This window comes from Schistocerca piceifrons, unplaced genomic scaffold (assembly GCF_021461385.2).
Source record: "Schistocerca piceifrons isolate TAMUIC-IGC-003096 unplaced genomic scaffold, iqSchPice1.1 HiC_scaffold_535, whole genome shotgun sequence".
In the NCBI taxonomy this organism is placed as follows: domain Eukaryota; kingdom Metazoa; phylum Arthropoda; class Insecta; order Orthoptera; family Acrididae; genus Schistocerca; species Schistocerca piceifrons.
In genome coordinates, this window is record NW_025728772.1 from 1 (window position 1) to 17,813 (window position 17,813).

At 49.3% G+C, this 17,813-nt stretch overlaps 15 non-coding genes across 15 annotated transcripts; 10 read left to right on the forward strand and 5 right to left on the reverse strand.

The window, feature by feature from the left end:
• The first annotated feature begins 818 nt into the window (after positions 1-818).
• Trnap-ugg lies at positions 819-890 on the forward strand. Its single transcript has one exon. It is a non-coding gene; the product is annotated as a tRNA-Pro (tRNA).
• A 1,407-nt stretch (positions 891-2,297) lies between these two features.
• Trnav-uac lies at positions 2,298-2,370 on the reverse strand. Its single transcript has one exon. It is a non-coding gene; the product is annotated as a tRNA-Val (tRNA).
• Positions 2,371-2,605: 235 nt separating this feature from the next.
• Trnap-cgg lies at positions 2,606-2,677 on the forward strand. Its single transcript has one exon. It is a non-coding gene; the product is annotated as a tRNA-Pro (tRNA).
• A 1,639-nt stretch (positions 2,678-4,316) lies between these two features.
• On the forward strand, positions 4,317-4,388 carry Trnap-ugg. The gene has a single exon. It is a non-coding gene; the product is annotated as a tRNA-Pro (tRNA).
• A 1,864-nt stretch (positions 4,389-6,252) lies between these two features.
• On the reverse strand, positions 6,253-6,325 carry Trnav-uac. The gene has a single exon. It is a non-coding gene; the product is annotated as a tRNA-Val (tRNA).
• A 235-nt stretch (positions 6,326-6,560) lies between these two features.
• On the forward strand, positions 6,561-6,632 carry Trnap-cgg. The gene has a single exon. It is a non-coding gene; the product is annotated as a tRNA-Pro (tRNA).
• A 1,639-nt stretch (positions 6,633-8,271) lies between these two features.
• Positions 8,272-8,343, forward strand: Trnap-ugg. Its single transcript has one exon. It is a non-coding gene; the product is annotated as a tRNA-Pro (tRNA).
• A 1,413-nt stretch (positions 8,344-9,756) lies between these two features.
• Trnav-uac lies at positions 9,757-9,829 on the reverse strand. Its single transcript has one exon. It is a non-coding gene; the product is annotated as a tRNA-Val (tRNA).
• A 235-nt stretch (positions 9,830-10,064) lies between these two features.
• Positions 10,065-10,136, forward strand: Trnap-cgg. The gene has a single exon. It is a non-coding gene; the product is annotated as a tRNA-Pro (tRNA).
• Positions 10,137-11,775: 1,639 nt separating this feature from the next.
• On the forward strand, positions 11,776-11,847 carry Trnap-ugg. The gene has a single exon. It is a non-coding gene; the product is annotated as a tRNA-Pro (tRNA).
• Positions 11,848-13,261: 1,414 nt separating this feature from the next.
• Positions 13,262-13,334, reverse strand: Trnav-uac. The gene has a single exon. It is a non-coding gene; the product is annotated as a tRNA-Val (tRNA).
• Positions 13,335-13,569: 235 nt separating this feature from the next.
• On the forward strand, positions 13,570-13,641 carry Trnap-cgg. The gene has a single exon. It is a non-coding gene; the product is annotated as a tRNA-Pro (tRNA).
• Positions 13,642-15,280: 1,639 nt separating this feature from the next.
• Trnap-ugg lies at positions 15,281-15,352 on the forward strand. The gene has a single exon. It is a non-coding gene; the product is annotated as a tRNA-Pro (tRNA).
• Positions 15,353-16,765: 1,413 nt separating this feature from the next.
• Positions 16,766-16,838, reverse strand: Trnav-uac. Its single transcript has one exon. It is a non-coding gene; the product is annotated as a tRNA-Val (tRNA).
• Positions 16,839-17,073: 235 nt separating this feature from the next.
• Positions 17,074-17,145, forward strand: Trnap-cgg. Its single transcript has one exon. It is a non-coding gene; the product is annotated as a tRNA-Pro (tRNA).
• Positions 17,146-17,813: the final 668 nt, after the last annotated feature.

The following is a 17,813-nucleotide window of genomic DNA, read 5'->3' on the forward strand; positions in this document are numbered from 1 at the left end:
TGTGTTTAGTGCGTTTGGCTTCTCTTAACCCTTAGCCACCGCTTGCCGAAATTTCCACACTATCATCTGTCGATCTGCAGAGCTCGATGAAGGCATCGCGGCCGTTCCTGAGCTCGTGGAACGGTCGAATCTGTAGTTGTTTCCAGATCTCTCCCACACAACGGCCTCCCAGAAGCTTGGATTACAGAAGTACGCCACTACTCCCCAGCCGGAGATTCACGATTGAAAGCAGAATGACATGAGCTACACGCAGCTCCGATTTTTTTTTTGTGTCTGACCTACTTTGAAAGACTTTGTAGTCGATTTACTTACTACTATCGCTGTTGGAAACCAGGTGATAACCGCACAGTATTCTAGAGACGATGAGGTAATGAAAATTTAGAATAAGTAAAACAGTATCAAAAGAAGTTGTGTGGTGGAGCAGCACATGCAATTCACGCTTCCTAGATATTCGTTACTGCATAGAATAATTCTTTTGTCTGCGGCGTCTTCAGTATCCGTCTTCTGGAAATTTTGCTTGCAGTATATTGTGCAATCTTTTCGTTATGAGTTGGTGCTTGGTTTCCCGATGTTCTTTTGTTTAGTGCATTCGCCTTCTCTTAACCCTGAGAAACCACATACCGAAACTGAGGCACTGCCGGCTGTTCATAAGCAGTGCTCGATGCAGTTATTTCGCTTTTTATTCGTTGCCTTTAATATTCTTCTCATCAGTGGTGAGTGCTGCCTGCAGAAAGCGTTTATCTTGCGAATTCACGTGAAAGTTTGTGTTCCCTGTGAGGCGCACTACTTGGGATTAACTTGACTGCTCCAGCCAGGGTGGCTCGTTGGTCTAGGGGTATGATTCCTGCTTTGGGTGCAGGAGGTCCCGGGTTCAAATCCCGGACGAGCCCTAGCGTTTTGTGCAAACTGATCGCACGTCAGTGGCTGAGTCAGCGCAAAAAGCTCGCCGTCAATATCAAATGAACTTCTTATTCGATGTGAGCAATTGACACTCTGGTCCGACGCGTTAAAAAAAAAAAAATAAAAAAAAAAAAAGTGGCTGGGGTACCTGGCTCTCACCCAGGAGGCCGGGGTTCGATTCCCGGTACCGGAAATGCGCATTTTGTTGCTCCTCTTATGCGACTTGGCCCGACTTAGCTCGACTGACGCTACGCTGACGCTTGCAGAAAACTACGTTAAGTACGATTCGTGGTAACAAGTGACGGCGAGAGCGATGCGACACCTGTCCACCTCTTATCGAGGCACCTAACTGTGGTCAACAAAGCTGGAGGACTGCAAGACATTGCCACGGGGGCTGAATGCAGCTAACCACACTGCTTAGTGTCCTAACAGCGGAGACAGGTTCAAAAAAAAAAAAAAAAAAAAAAAAAAATGGGTATAATTCCTGCTTAGGGTGCAGGAGGTCCGGGTTCAAATCCGGACGAGCCCTCGCGTTTTGTGCAAACTGATCGCACGTCAGTGGCTGAGTCAGCGCAAAAAGCTCGCCGTCAATATCAAACGAATTTCTTATTCGACGTGAGCAATTGACACTCTGGTCCGACGCGTGAAGGCGATTACGAAGGTTTCGGGTACAGGTGGTAGCAGATGCAATTTCCCAATCTAAAAACGAAAAAAAATTAAAAAAAAAAAAAAAAAAAAAGGGGGTATGATTCCTGCTTTGGGTGCAGGAGGTCCCGGGTTCAAATCCCGGACGAGCCCTGCCATTTTGACCGTGCTGAAGAGTAGGTGGAACAGCCCCGGTTGCAGCTCCTCAATGAAGAGTAGACGCCTGTTATAGCACGTGGATATAACAAGAATGCGGCACCAGTAAAGTACGTAGGTGGAATTCGGTAGAAAAGCAGACGGTAATTTTGCATGCAACGGAAAACAAGGTTGTCTTTGCGGGATATGTGCACCGTGAGTGGAGATTCAGCTTAATTGTGCGACAGTCTACCCTCATCTTACTAGCGACGGCAACAACCAAGGGGTGGCATGTAAGATTGAGCGTGGCTAAGAGTTTCTCATTATTAGTTAGCATCACACTTTGACAGAGCTGTGACAAGGCGAGTAGGGTGAGCTCAGGAAAGCCAGTAGCAAGCGCACTTGAAGTAGCCCTGAAGAACCGGATTATAAATTTTGCCAGCCATAATGGAGCTAGGGGCGTTCTCAGTTACCAAATACCGGTGCAATAAGAGAGCAACAGTATTTGACCGTAAAATGACGCCCTATCCGTCTAGCATACGACATTGCTTGTCTCTGCATACGCGGACGTCAGGTCATCTCGGAAATGAAATCCGAAATATAGATTAAAATTGTTGTGTTCCCGCCCGGGATCGAACCGGGGACCTTCTGCGTGTAAAGCAGACGTGATAACCGCTACACCACGGAAACGACGGTTCTTTTCATGTACCACCCGGAGACTCGTAATAGCAACAGTTTGTCTTCTGTGTTAGCAAGGGCATCGGCTACGAGCTCCCTCCGATTCGTGAAGTTCCTGTAGTAAAAGACGTCGATGGAAACAATCCAACCGCGACAGACAGGGAGAACGCTGGCTGAGCTGCAGCCCTACATGGTGAGACCATCAAAGGTGGCGTCATTCACATGCAGTGCGTTTTCGGAACGAATAGGCTCGTTGGTCTAGGGGTATGATTCCTGCTTCGGGTGCAGGAGGTCCCGGGTTCAAATCCCGGACGAGCCCTTGCGTTTTGTACAACGGTGCGGTAACAAATCGCATGGCGGCGGCTGTTTCGCGCATTTCCAGGCCTCCAAGTCAGCGCTAAAATCCGACAACCAGTTCTGAAACCGTTTCATGTTTCATTTGAGCCATGTGCACCCTGCTGATGGAACGTTTGAAGTTGATTTAAATGGTCACAGTAGAGATCGTAGCAAGTGTCTTGCTGAGTGCGACGAAAACGGGTTTCCGCCCGCAATCGAGCCGGGGACCTTCTGCGTGTTAGGCACGGCGCCTGGGCTCGGCGGCAGCTGCTGCTCTTTCCTTCCTTACGAGATACCGTCGATTCGCGCAGTCGTTATTGCAAAAGATGTCACCAAAGGCAATCGCTTCGTTAGCGGCACGGTGCCTGGGCTCGGCGGCAGCTCTACATGGAGGCACCAGCAGCCCAGCCAGGCCGCCGCCGGCACCGGCGCGCCACAGCCCAAGGAGTCGGCGGCCGCCCTGCAATGCCCCTGCCGTTGCATATTCCACCCGCCTCATATCCTCCCCATGTCTGACTCACTACCCCAAATGACACTGCAGTGGACGTGCTTATTACTATCGCTTTTGGAAGAACCAAGGCGCAGTATTCTAGTGTCGAACCGGTACTGCAAATTGGGATTAAGCAAAAATTTATTGTGTGGTCGAGCGACAGCTTCGGCTCGCTCTTCCTACATGATCGCTTCTTGTGCGGAATAATTCCTAGCTCGCCGATGGCTTCAGAGTTGGTCTTCTCGAAGTTTTGCTTTCGCACTGCATTCCGCAATCTTTTCGTTATGAGTTGTGTGCTTCGGTTTCCCGACTTTCTTGTGTTTAGTGCGTTTGGCTTCTCTTAACCCTTAGCCACCGCTTGCCGAAATTTCCACACTATCATCTGTCGATCTGCAGAGCTCGATGAAGGCATCGCGGCCGTTCCTGAGCTCGTGGAACGGTCGAATCTGTAGTTGTTTCCAGATCTCTCCCACACAACGGCCTCCCAGAAGCTTGGATTACAGAAGTACGCCACTACTCCCAGCCGGAGATTCACGATTGAAAGCAGAATGACATGAGCTACACGCAGCTCCGATTTTTTTTTTGTGTCTGACCTACTTTGAAAGACTTTGTAGTCGATTTACTTACTACTATCGCTGTTGGAAACCAGGTGATAACCGCACAGTATTCTAGAGACGATGAGGTAATGAAAATTTAGAATAAGTAAAACAGTATCAAAAGAAGTTGTGTGGTGGAGCAGCACATGCAATTCACGCTTCCTAGATATTCGTTACTGCATAGAATAATTCTTTTGTCTGCGGCGTCTTCAGTATCCGTCTTCTGGAAATTTTGCTTGCAGTATATTGTGCAATCTTTTCGTTATGAGTTGGTGCTTGGTTTCCCGATGTTCTTTTGTTTAGTGCATTCGCCTTCTCTTAACCCTGAGAAACCACATACCGAAACTGAGGCACTGCCGGCTGTTCATAAGCAGTGCTCGATGCAGTTATTTCGCTTTTTATTCGTTGCCTTTAATATTCTTCTCATCAGTGGTGAGTGCTGCCTGCAGAAAGCGTTTATCTTGCGAATTCACGTGAAAGTTTGTGTTCCCTGTGAGGCGCACTACTTGGGATTAACTTGACTGCTCCAGCCAGGTGGCTCGTTGGTCTAGGGGTATGATTCCTGCTTTGGGTGCAGGAGGTCCCGGGTTCAAATCCCGGACGAGCCCTGCCATTTTGACCGTGCTGAAGAGTAGGTGGAACTCAGCCCCGGTTGCAGCTCCTCAATGAAGAGTAGACGCCTGTTATAGCACGTGGATATAACAAGAATGCGGCACCAGTAAAGTACGTAGGTGGAATTCGGTAGAAAAGCAGACGGTAATTTTGCATGCAACGGAAAACAAGGTTGTCTTTGCGGGATATGTGCACCGTGAGTGGAGATTCAGCTTAATTGTGCGACAGTCTACCCTCATCTTACTAGCGACGGCAACAACCAAGGGGTGGCATGTAAGATTGAGCGTGGCTAAGAGTTTCTCATTATTAGTTAGCATCACACTTTGACAGAGCTGTGACAAGGCGAGTAGGGTGAGCTCAGGAACGCCAGTAAAAAAAAAAAAAAAAAAAAAAAAAAAAAGGGGTATGATTCCTGCTTTGGGTGCAGGAGGTCCCGGGTTCAAATCCCGGACGAGCCCTAGCGTTTTGTGCAAACTGATCGCACGTCAGTGGCTGAGTCAGCGCAAAAAGCTCGCCGTCAATATCAAATGAACTTCTTATTCGATGTGAGCAATTGACACTCTGGTCCGACGCGTTAAAAAAAAAAAAAAAAAAAAAAAAAAAAGTGGCTGGGGTACCTGGCTCTTACCCAGGAGGCCGGGGTTCGATTCCCGGTACCGGAAATGCGCATTTTGTTGCTCCTCTTATGCGACTTGGCCCGACTTAGCTCGACTGACGCTTGCAGAAAACTACGTTAAGTACGATTCGTGGTAACAAGTGACGGCGAGAGCGATGCGACACCTGTCCACCTCTTATCGAGGCACCTAACTGTGGTCAACAAAGCTGGAGGACTGCAAGACATTGCCACGGGGGCTGAATGCAGCTAACCACACTGCTTAGTGTCCTAACAGCGGAGACAGGTTCAAAAAAAAAAAAAAAAAAAAAAAAAAAAATGGGTATAATTCCTGCTTAGGGTGCAGGAGGTCCCGGGTTCAAATCCCGGACGAGCCCTCGCGTTTTGTGCAAACTGATCGCACGTCAGTGGCTGAGTCAGCGCAAAAAGCTCGCCGTCAATATCAAACGAATTTCTTATTCGACGTGAGCAATTGACACTCTGGTCCGACGCGTGAAGGCGATTACGAAGGTTTCGGGTACAGGTGGTAGCAGATGCAATTTCCCAATCTAAAAACGAAAAAAAATTAAAAAAAAAAAAAAAAAAAAGGGGGTATGATTCCTGCTTTGGGTGCAGGAGGTCCCGGGTTCAAATCCCGGACGAGCCCTGCCATTTTGACCGTGCTGAAGAGTAGGTGGAACTCAGCCCCGGTTGCAGCTCCTCAATGAAGAGTAGACGCCTGTTATAGCACGTGGATATAACAAGAATGCGGCACCAGTAAAGTACGTAGGTGGAATTCGGTAGAAAAGCAGACGGTAATTTTGCATGCAACGGAAAACAAGGTTGTCTTTGCGGGATATGTGCACCGTGAGTGGAGATTCAGCTTAATTGTGCGACAGTCTACCCTCATCTTACTAGCGACGGCAACAACCAAGGGGTGGCATGTAAGATTGAGCGTGGCTAAGAGTTTCTCATTATTAGTTAGCATCACACTTTGACAGAGCTGTGACAAGGCGAGTAGGGTGAGCTCAGGAAAGCCAGTAGCAAGCGCACTTGAAGTAGCCCTGAAGAACCGGATTATAAATTTTGCCAGCCATAATGGAGCTAGGGGCGTTCTCAGTTACCAAATACCGGTGCAATAAGAGAGCAACAGTATTTGACCGTAAAATGACGCCCTATCCGTCTAGCATACGACATTGCTTGTCTCTGCATACGCGGACGTCAGGTCATCTCGGAAATGAAATCCGAAATATAGATTAAAATTGTTGTGTTCCCGCCCGGGATCGAACCGGGGACCTTCTGCGTGTAAAGCAGACGTGATAACCGCTACACCACGGAAACGACGGTTCTTTTCATGTACCACCCGGAGACTCGTAATAGCAACAGTTTGTCTTCTGTGTTAGCAAGGGCATCGGCTACGAGCTCCCTCCGATTCGTGAAGTTCCTGTAGTAAAAGACGTCGATGGAAACAATCCAACCGCGACAGACAGGGAGAACGCTGGCTGAGCTGCAGCCCTACATGGTGAGACCATCAAAGGTGGCGTCATTCACATGCAGTGCGTTTTCGGAACGAATAGGCTCGTTGGTCTAGGGGTATGATTCCTGCTTCGGGTGCAGGAGGTCCCGGGTTCAAATCCCGGACGAGCCCTTGCGTTTTGTACAACGGTGCGGTAACAAATCGCATGGCGGCGGCTGTTTCGCGCATTTCCAGGCCTCCAAGTCAGCGCTAAAATCCGACAACCAGTTCTGAAACCGTTTCATGTTTCATTTGAGCCATGTGCACCCTGCTGATGGAACGTTTGAAGTTGATTTAAATGGTCACAGTAGAGATCGTAGCAAGTGTCTTGCTGAGTGCGACGAAAACGGGTTTCCGCCCGCAATCGAGCCGGGGACCTTCTGCGTGTTAGGCACGGCGCCTGGGCTCGGCGGCAGCTGCTGCTCTTTCCTTCCTTACGAGATACCGTCGATTCGCGCAGTCGTTATTGCAAAAGATGTCACCAAACGCAATCGCTTCGTTAGCGGCACGGTGCCTGGGCTCGGCGGCAGCTCTACATGGAGGCACCAGCAGCCCAGCCAGGCCGCCGCCGGCACCGGCGCGCCACAGCCCAAGGAGTCGGCGGCCGCCCTGCAATGCCCCTGCCGTTGCATATTCCACCCGCCTCATATCCTCCCCATGTCTGACTCACTACCCCAAATGACACTGCAGTGGACGTGCTTATTACTATCGCTTTTGGAAGAACCAAGGCGCAGTATTCTAGTGTCGAACCGGTACTGCAAATTGGGATTAAGCAAAAATTTATTGTGTGGTCGAGCGACAGCTTCGGCTCGCTCTTCCTACATGATCGCTTCTTGTGCGGAATAATTCCTAGCTCGCCGATGGCTTCAGAGTTGGTCTTCTCGAAGTTTTGCTTTCGCACTGCATTCCGCAATCTTTTCGTTATGAGTTGTGTGCTTCGGTTTCCCGACTTTCTTGTGTTTAGTGCGTTTGGCTTCTCTTAACCCTTAGCCACCGCTTGCCGAAATTTCCACACTATCATCTGTCGATCTGCAGAGCTCGATGAAGGCATCGCGGCCGTTCCTGAGCTCGTGGAACGGTCGAATCTGTAGTTGTTTCCAGATCTCTCCCACACAACGGCCTCCCAGAAGCTTGGATTACAGAAGTACGCCACTACTCCCAGCCGGAGATTCACGATTGAAAGCAGAATGACATGAGCTACACGCAGCTCCGATTTTTTTTTTGTGTCTGACCTACTTTGAAAGACTTTGTAGTCGATTTACTTACTACTATCGCTGTTGGAAACCAGGTGATAACCGCACAGTATTCTAGAGACGATGAGGTAATGAAAATTTAGAATAAGTAAAACAGTATCAAAAGAAGTTGTGTGGTGGAGCAGCACATGCAATTCACGCTTCCTAGATATTCGTTACTGCATAGAATAATTCTTTTGTCTGCGGCGTCTTCAGTATCCGTCTTCTGGAAATTTTGCTTGCAGTATATTGTGCAATCTTTTCGTTATGAGTTGGTGCTTGGTTTCCCGATGTTCTTTTGTTTAGTGCATTCGCCTTCTCTTAACCCTGAGAAACCACATACCGAAACTGAGGCACTGCCGGCTGTTCATAAGCAGTGCTCGATGCAGTTATTTCGCTTTTTATTCGTTGCCTTTAATATTCTTCTCATCAGTGGTGAGTGCTGCCTGCAGAAAGCGTTTATCTTGCGAATTCACGTGAAAGTTTGTGTTCCCTGTGAGGCGCACTACTTGGGATTAACTTGACTGCTCCAGCCAGGTGGCTCGTTGGTCTAGGGGTATGATTCCTGCTTTGGGTGCAGGAGGTCCCGGGTTCAAATCCCGGACGAGCCCTAGCGTTTTGTGCAAACTGATCGCACGTCAGTGGCTGAGTCAGCGCAAAAAGCTCGCCGTCAATATCAAATGAACTTCTTATTCGATGTGAGCAATTGACACTCTGGTCCGACGCGTTAAAAAAAAAAAAATAAAAAAAAAAAAAGTGGCTGGGGTACCTGGCTCTCACCCAGGAGGCCGGGGTTCGATTCCCGGTACCGGAAATGCGCATTTTGTTGCTCCTCTTATGCGACTTGGCCCGACTTAGCTCGACTGACGCTACGCTGACGCTTGCAGAAAACTACGTTAAGTACGATTCGTGGTAACAAGTGACGGCGAGAGCGATGCGACACCTGTCCACCTCTTATCGAGGCACCTAACTGTGGTCAACAAAGCTGGAGGACTGCAAGACATTGCCACGGGGGCTGAATGCAGCTAACCACACTGCTTAGTGTCCTAACAGCGGAGACAGGTTCAAAAAAAAAAAAAAAAAAAAAAAAAAAAATGGGTATAATTCCTGCTTAGGGTGCAGGAGGTCCCGGGTTCAAATCCCGGACGAGCCCTCGCGTTTTGTGCAAACTGATCGCACGTCAGTGGCTGAGTCAGCGCAAAAAGCTCGCCGTCAATATCAAACGAATTTCTTATTCGACGTGAGCAATTGACACTCTGGTCCGACGCGTGAAGGCGATTACGAAGGTTTCGGGTACAGGTGGTAGCAGATGCAATTTCCCAATCTAAAAACGAAAAAAAATTAAAAAAAAAAAAAAAAAAAAAGGGGGTATGATTCCTGCTTTGGGTGCAGGAGGTCCCGGGTTCAAATCCCGGACGAGCCCTGCCATTTTGACCGTGCTGAAGAGTAGGTGGAACTCAGCCCCGGTTGCAGCTCCTCAATGAAGAGTAGACGCCTGTTATAGCACGTGGATATAACAAGAATGCGGCACCAGTAAAGTACGTAGGTGGAATTCGGTAGAAAAGCAGACGGTAATTTTGCATGCAACGGAAAACAAGGTTGTCTTTGCGGGATATGTGCACCGTGAGTGGAGATTCAGCTTAATTGTGCGACAGTCTACCCTCATCTTACTAGCGACGGCAACAACCAAGGGGTGGCATGTAAGATTGAGCGTGGCTAAGAGTTTCTCATTATTAGTTAGCATCACACTTTGACAGAGCTGTGACAAGGCGAGTAGGGTGAGCTCAGGAAAGCCAGTAGCAAGCGCACTTGAAGTAGCCCTGAAGAACCGGATTATAAATTTTGCCAGCCATAATGGAGCTAGGGGCGTTCTCAGTTACCAAATACCGGTGCAATAAGAGAGCAACAGTATTTGACCGTAAAATGACGCCCTATCCGTCTAGCATACGACATTGCTTGTCTCTGCATACGCGGACGTCAGGTCATCTCGGAAATGAAATCCGAAATATAGATTAAAATTGTTGTGTTCCCGCCCGGGATCGAACCGGGGACCTTCTGCGTGTAAAGCAGACGTGATAACCGCTACACCACGGAAACGACGGTTCTTTTCATGTACCACCCGGAGACTCGTAATAGCAACAGTTTGTCTTCTGTGTTAGCAAGGGCATCGGCTACGAGCTCCCTCCGATTCGTGAAGTTCCTGTAGTAAAAGACGTCGATGGAAACAATCCAACCGCGACAGACAGGGAGAACGCTGGCTGAGCTGCAGCCCTACATGGTGAGACCATCAAAGGTGGCGTCATTCACATGCAGTGCGTTTTCGGAACGAATAGGCTCGTTGGTCTAGGGGTATGATTCCTGCTTCGGGTGCAGGAGGTCCCGGGTTCAAATCCCGGACGAGCCCTTGCGTTTTGTACAACGGTGCGGTAACAAATCGCATGGCGGCGGCTGTTTCGCGCATTTCCAGGCCTCCAAGTCAGCGCTAAAATCCGACAACCAGTTCTGAAACCGTTTCATGTTTCATTTGAGCCATGTGCACCCTGCTGATGGAACGTTTGAAGTTGATTTAAATGGTCACAGTAGAGATCGTAGCAAGTGTCTTGCTGAGTGCGACGAAAACGGGTTTCCGCCCGCAATCGAGCCGGGGACCTTCTGCGTGTTAGGCACGGCGCCTGGGCTCGGCGGCAGCTGCTGCTCTTTCCTTCCTTACGAGATACCGTCGATTCGCGCAGTCGTTATTGCAAAAGATGTCACCAAACGCAATCGCTTCGTTAGCGGCACGGTGCCTGGGCTCGGCGGCAGCTCTACATGGAGGCACCAGCAGCCCAGCCAGGCCGCCGCCGGCACCGGCGCGCCACAGCCCAAGGAGTCGGCGGCCGCCCTGCAATGCCCCTGCCGTTGCATATTCCACCCGCCTCATATCCTCCCCATGTCTGACTCACTACCCCAAATGACACTGCAGTGGACGTGCTTATTACTATCGCTTTTGGAAGAACCAAGGCGCAGTATTCTAGTGTCGAACCGGTACTGCAAATTGGGATTAAGCAAAAATTTATTGTGTGGTCGAGCGACAGCTTCGGCTCGCTCTTCCTACATGATCGCTTCTTGTGCGGAATAATTCCTAGCTCGCCGATGGCTTCAGAGTTGGTCTTCTCGAAGTTTTGCTTTCGCACTGCATTCCGCAATCTTTTCGTTATGAGTTGTGTGCTTCGGTTTCCCGACTTTCTTGTGTTTAGTGCGTTTGGCTTCTCTTAACCCTTAGCCACCGCTTGCCGAAATTTCCACACTATCATCTGTCGATCTGCAGAGCTCGATGAAGGCATCGCGGCCGTTCCTGAGCTCGTGGAACGGTCGAATCTGTAGTTGTTTCCAGATCTCTCCCACACAACGGCCTCCCAGAAGCTTGGATTACAGAAGTACGCCACTACTCCCAGCCGGAGATTCACGATTGAAAGCAGAATGACATGAGCTACACGCAGCTCCGATTTTTTTTTTGTGTCTGACCTACTTTGAAAGACTTTGTAGTCGATTTACTTACTACTATCGCTGTTGGAAACCAGGTGATAACCGCACAGTATTCTAGAGACGATGAGGTAATGAAAATTTAGAATAAGTAAAACAGTATCAAAAGAAGTTGTGTGGTGGAGCAGCACATGCAATTCACGCTTCCTAGATATTCGTTACTGCATAGAATAATTCTTTTGTCTGCGGCGTCTTCAGTATCCGTCTTCTGGAAATTTTGCTTGCAGTATATTGTGCAATCTTTTCGTTATGAGTTGGTGCTTGGTTTCCCGATGTTCTTTTGTTTAGTGCATTCGCCTTCTCTTAACCCTGAGAAACCACATACCGAAACTGAGGCACTGCCGGCTGTTCATAAGCAGTGCTCGATGCAGTTATTTCGCTTTTTATTCGTTGCCTTTAATATTCTTCTCATCAGTGGTGAGTGCTGCCTGCAGAAAGCGTTTATCTTGCGAATTCACGTGAAAGTTTGTGTTCCCTGTGAGGCGCACTACTTGGGATTAACTTGACTGCTCCAGCCAGGTGGCTCGTTGGTCTAGGGGTATGATTCCTGCTTTGGGTGCAGGAGGTCCCGGGTTCAAATCCCGGACGAGCCCTAGCGTTTTGTGCAAACTGATCGCACGTCAGTGGCTGAGTCAGCGCAAAAAGCTCGCCGTCAATATCAAATGAACTTCTTATTCGATGTGAGCAATTGACACTCTGGTCCGACGCGTTAAAAAAAAAAAAATAAAAAAAAAAAAAGTGGCTGGGGTACCTGGCTCTCACCCAGGAGGCCGGGGTTCGATTCCCGGTACCGGAAATGCGCATTTTGTTGCTCCTCTTATGCGACTTGGCCCGACTTAGCTCGACTGACGCTACGCTGACGCTTGCAGAAAACTACGTTAAGTACGATTCGTGGTAACAAGTGACGGCGAGAGCGATGCGACACCTGTCCACCTCTTATCGAGGCACCTAACTGTGGTCAACAAAGCTGGAGGACTGCAAGACATTGCCACGGGGGCTGAATGCAGCTAACCACACTGCTTAGTGTCCTAACAGCGGAGACAGGTTCAAAAAAAAAAAAAAAAAAAAAAAAAAAAAATGGGTATAATTCCTGCTTAGGGTGCAGGAGGTCCCGGGTTCAAATCCCGGACGAGCCCTCGCGTTTTGTGCAAACTGATCGCACGTCAGTGGCTGAGTCAGCGCAAAAAGCTCGCCGTCAATATCAAACGAATTTCTTATTCGACGTGAGCAATTGACACTCTGGTCCGACGCGTGAAGGCGATTACGAAGGTTTCGGGTACAGGTGGTAGCAGATGCAATTTCCCAATCTAAAAACGAAAAAAAATTAAAAAAAAAAAAAAAAAAAAAGGGGGTATGATTCCTGCTTTGGGTGCAGGAGGTCCCGGGTTCAAATCCCGGACGAGCCCTGCCATTTTGACCGTGCTGAAGAGTAGGTGGAACTCAGCCCCGGTTGCAGCTCCTCAATGAAGAGTAGACGCCTGTTATAGCACGTGGATATAACAAGAATGCGGCACCAGTAAAGTACGTAGGTGGAATTCGGTAGAAAAGCAGACGGTAATTTTGCATGCAACGGAAAACAAGGTTGTCTTTGCGGGATATGTGCACCGTGAGTGGAGATTCAGCTTAATTGTGCGACAGTCTACCCTCATCTTACTAGCGACGGCAACAACCAAGGGGTGGCATGTAAGATTGAGCGTGGCTAAGAGTTTCTCATTATTAGTTAGCATCACACTTTGACAGAGCTGTGACAAGGCGAGTAGGGTGAGCTCAGGAAAGCCAGTAGCAAGCGCACTTGAAGTAGCCCTGAAGAACCGGATTATAAATTTTGCCAGCCATAATGGAGCTAGGGGCGTTCTCAGTTACCAAATACCGGTGCAATAAGAGAGCAACAGTATTTGACCGTAAAATGACGCCCTATCCGTCTAGCATACGACATTGCTTGTCTCTGCATACGCGGACGTCAGGTCATCTCGGAAATGAAATCCGAAATATAGATTAAAATTGTTGTGTTCCCGCCCGGGATCGAACCGGGGACCTTCTGCGTGTAAAGCAGACGTGATAACCGCTACACCACGGAAACGACGGTTCTTTTCATGTACCACCCGGAGACTCGTAATAGCAACAGTTTGTCTTCTGTGTTAGCAAGGGCATCGGCTACGAGCTCCCTCCGATTCGTGAAGTTCCTGTAGTAAAAGACGTCGATGGAAACAATCCAACCGCGACAGACAGGGAGAACGCTGGCTGAGCTGCAGCCCTACATGGTGAGACCATCAAAGGTGGCGTCATTCACATGCAGTGCGTTTTCGGAACGAATAGGCTCGTTGGTCTAGGGGTATGATTCCTGCTTCGGGTGCAGGAGGTCCCGGGTTCAAATCCCGGACGAGCCCTTGCGTTTTGTACAACGGTGCGGTAACAAATCGCATGGCGGCGGCTGTTTCGCGCATTTCCAGGCCTCCAAGTCAGCGCTAAAATCCGACAACCAGTTCTGAAACCGTTTCATGTTTCATTTGAGCCATGTGCACCCTGCTGATGGAACGTTTGAAGTTGATTTAAATGGTCACAGTAGAGATCGTAGCAAGTGTCTTGCTGAGTGCGACGAAAACGGGTTTCCGCCCGCAATCGAGCCGGGGACCTTCTGCGTGTTAGGCACGGCGCCTGGGCTCGGCGGCAGCTGCTGCTCTTTCCTTCCTTACGAGATACCGTCGATTCGCGCAGTCGTTATTGCAAAAGATGTCACCAAACGCAATCGCTTCGTTAGCGGCACGGTGCCTGGGCTCGGCGGCAGCTCTACATGGAGGCACCAGCAGCCCAGCCAGGCCGCCGCCGGCACCGGCGCGCCACAGCCCAAGGAGTCGGCGGCCGCCCTGCAATGCCCCTGCCGTTGCATATTCCACCCGCCTCATATCCTCCCCATGTCTGACTCACTACCCCAAATGACACTGCAGTGGACGTGCTTATTACTATCGCTTTTGGAAGAACCAAGGCGCAGTATTCTAGTGTCGAACCGGTACTGCAAATTGGGATTAAGCAAAAATTTATTGTGTGGTCGAGCGACAGCTTCGGCTCGCTCTTCCTACATGATCGCTTCTTGTGCGGAATAATTCCTAGCTCGCCGATGGCTTCAGAGTTGGTCTTCTCGAAGTTTTGCTTTCGCACTGCATTCCGCAATCTTTTCGTTATGAGTTGTGTGCTTCGGTTTCCCGACTTTCTTGTGTTTAGTGCGTTTGGCTTCTCTTAACCCTTAGCCACCGCTTGCCGAAATTTCCACACTATCATCTGTCGATCTGCAGAGCTCGATGAAGGCATCGCGGCCGTTCCTGAGCTCGTGGAACGGTCGAATCTGTAGTTGTTTCCAGATCTCTCCCACACAACGGCCTCCCAGAAGCTTGGATTACAGAAGTACGCCACTACTCCCAGCCGGAGATTCACGATTGAAAGCAGAATGACATGAGCTACACGCAGCTCCGATTTTTTTTTTGTGTCTGACCTACTTTGAAAGACTTTGTAGTCGATTTACTTACTACTATCGCTGTTGGAAACCAGGTGATAACCGCACAGTATTCTAGAGACGATGAGGTAATGAAAATTTAGAATAAGTAAAACAGTATCAAAAGAAGTTGTGTGGTGGAGCAGCACATGCAATTCACGCTTCCTAGATATTCGTTACTGCATAGAATAATTCTTTTGTCTGCGGCGTCTTCAGTATCCGTCTTCTGGAAATTTTGCTTGCAGTATATTGTGCAATCTTTTCGTTATGAGTTGGTGCTTGGTTTCCCGATGTTCTTTTGTTTAGTGCATTCGCCTTCTCTTAACCCTGAGAAACCACATACCGAAACTGAGGCACTGCCGGCTGTTCATAAGCAGTGCTCGATGCAGTTATTTCGCTTTTTATTCGTTGCCTTTAATATTCTTCTCATCAGTGGTGAGTGCTGCCTGCAGAAAGCGTTTATCTTGCGAATTCACGTGAAAGTTTGTGTTCCCTGTGAGGCGCACTACTTGGGATTAACTTGACTGCTCCAGCCAGGTGGCTCGTTGGTCTAGGGGTATGATTCCTGCTTTGGGTGCAGGAGGTCCCGGGTTCAAATCCCGGACGAGCCCTAGCGTTTTGTGCAAACTGATCGCACGTCAGTGGCTGAGTCAGCGCAAAAAGCTCGCCGTCAATATCAAATGAACTTCTTATTCGATGTGAGCAATTGACACTCTGGTCCGACGCGTTAAAAAAAAAAAAATAAAAAAAAAAAAAGTGGCTGGGGTACCTGGCTCTCACCCAGGAGGCCGGGGTTCGATTCCCGGTACCGGAAATGCGCATTTTGTTGCTCCTCTTATGCGACTTGGCCCGACTTAGCTCGACTGACGCTACGCTGACGCTTGCAGAAAACTACGTTAAGTACGATTCGTGGTAACAAGTGACGGCGAGAGCGATGCGACACCTGTCCACCTCTTATCGAGGCACCTAACTGTGGTCAACAAAGCTGGAGGACTGCAAGACATTGCCACGGGGGCTGAATGCAGCTAACCACACTGCTTAGTGTCCTAACAGCGGAGACAGGTTCAAAAAAAAAAAAAAAAAAAAAAAAAAAATGGGTATAATTCCTGCTTAGGGTGCAGGAGGTCCCGGGTTCAAATCCCGGACGAGCCCTCGCGTTTTGTGCAAACTGATCGCACGTCAGTGGCTGAGTCAGCGCAAAAAGCTCGCCGTCAATATCAAACGAATTTCTTATTCGACGTGAGCAATTGACACTCTGGTCCGACGCGTGAAGGCGATTACGAAGGTTTCGGGTACAGGTGGTAGCAGATGCAATTTCCCAATCTAAAAACGAAAAAAAATTAAAAAAAAAAAAAAAAAAAAAAGGGGGTATGATTCCTGCTTTGGGTGCAGGAGGTCCCGGGTTCAAATCCCGGACGAGCCCTGCCATTTTGACCGTGCTGAAGAGTAGGTGGAACTCAGCCCCGGTTGCAGCTCCTCAATGAAGAGTAGACGCCTGTTATAGCACGTGGATATAACAAGAATGCGGCACCAGTAAAGTACGTAGGTGGAATTCGGTAGAAAAGCAGACGGTAATTTTGCATGCAACGGAAAACAAGGTTGTCTTTGCGGGATATGTGCACCGTGAGTGGAGATTCAGCTTAATTGTGCGACAGTCTACCCTCATCTTACTAGCGACGGCAACAACCAAGGGGTGGCATGTAAGATTGAGCGTGGCTAAGAGTTTCTCATTATTAGTTAGCATCACACTTTGACAGAGCTGTGACAAGGCGAGTAGGGTGAGCTCAGGAAAGCCAGTAGCAAGCGCACTTGAAGTAGCCCTGAAGAACCGGATTATAAATTTTGCCAGCCATAATGGAGCTAGGGGCGTTCTCAGTTACCAAATACCGGTGCAATAAGAGAGCAACAGTATTTGACCGTAAAATGACGCCCTATCCGTCTAGCATACGACATTGCTTGTCTCTGCATACGCGGACGTCAGGTCATCTCGGAAATGAAATCCGAAATATAGATTAAAATTGTTGTGTTCCCGCCCGGGATCGAACCGGGGACCTTCTGCGTGTAAAGCAGACGTGATAACCGCTACACCACGGAAACGACGGTTCTTTTCATGTACCACCCGGAGACTCGTAATAGCAACAGTTTGTCTTCTGTGTTAGCAAGGGCATCGGCTACGAGCTCCCTCCGATTCGTGAAGTTCCTGTAGTAAAAGACGTCGATGGAAACAATCCAACCGCGACAGACAGGGAGAACGCTGGCTGAGCTGCAGCCCTACATGGTGAGACCATCAAAGGTGGCGTCATTCACATGCAGTGCGTTTTCGGAACGAATAGGCTCGTTGGTCTAGGGGTATGATTCCTGCTTCGGGTGCAGGAGGTCCCGGGTTCAAATCCCGGACGAGCCCTTGCGTTTTGTACAACGGTGCGGTAACAAATCGCATGGCGGCGGCTGTTTCGCGCATTTCCAGGCCTCCAAGTCAGCGCTAAAATCCGACAACCAGTTCTGAAACCGTTTCATGTTTCATTTGAGCCATGTGCACCCTGCTGATGGAACGTTTGAAGTTGATTTAAATGGTCACAGTAGAGATCGTAGCAAGTGTCTTGCTGAGTGCGACGAAAACGGGTTTCCGCCCGCAATCGAGCCGGGGACCTTCTGCGTGTTAGGCACGGCGCCTGGGCTCGGCGGCAGCTGCTGCTCTTTCCTTCCTTACGAGATACCGTCGATTCGCGCAGTCGTTATTGCAAAAGATGTCACCAAAGGCAATCGCTTCGTTAGCGGCACGGTGCCTGGGCTCGGCGGCAGCTCTACATGGAGGCACCAGCAGCCCAGCCAGGCCGCCGCCGGCACCGGCGCGCCACAGCCCAAGGAGTCGGCGGCCGCCCTGCAATGCCCCTGCCGTTGCATATTCCACCCGCCTCATATCCTCCCCATGTCTGACTCACTACCCCAAATGACACTGCAGTGGACGTGCTTATTACTATCGCTTTTGGAAGAACCAAGGCGCAGTATTCTAGTGTCGAACCGGTACTGCAAATTGGGATTAAGCAAAAATTTATTGTGTGGTCGAGCGAC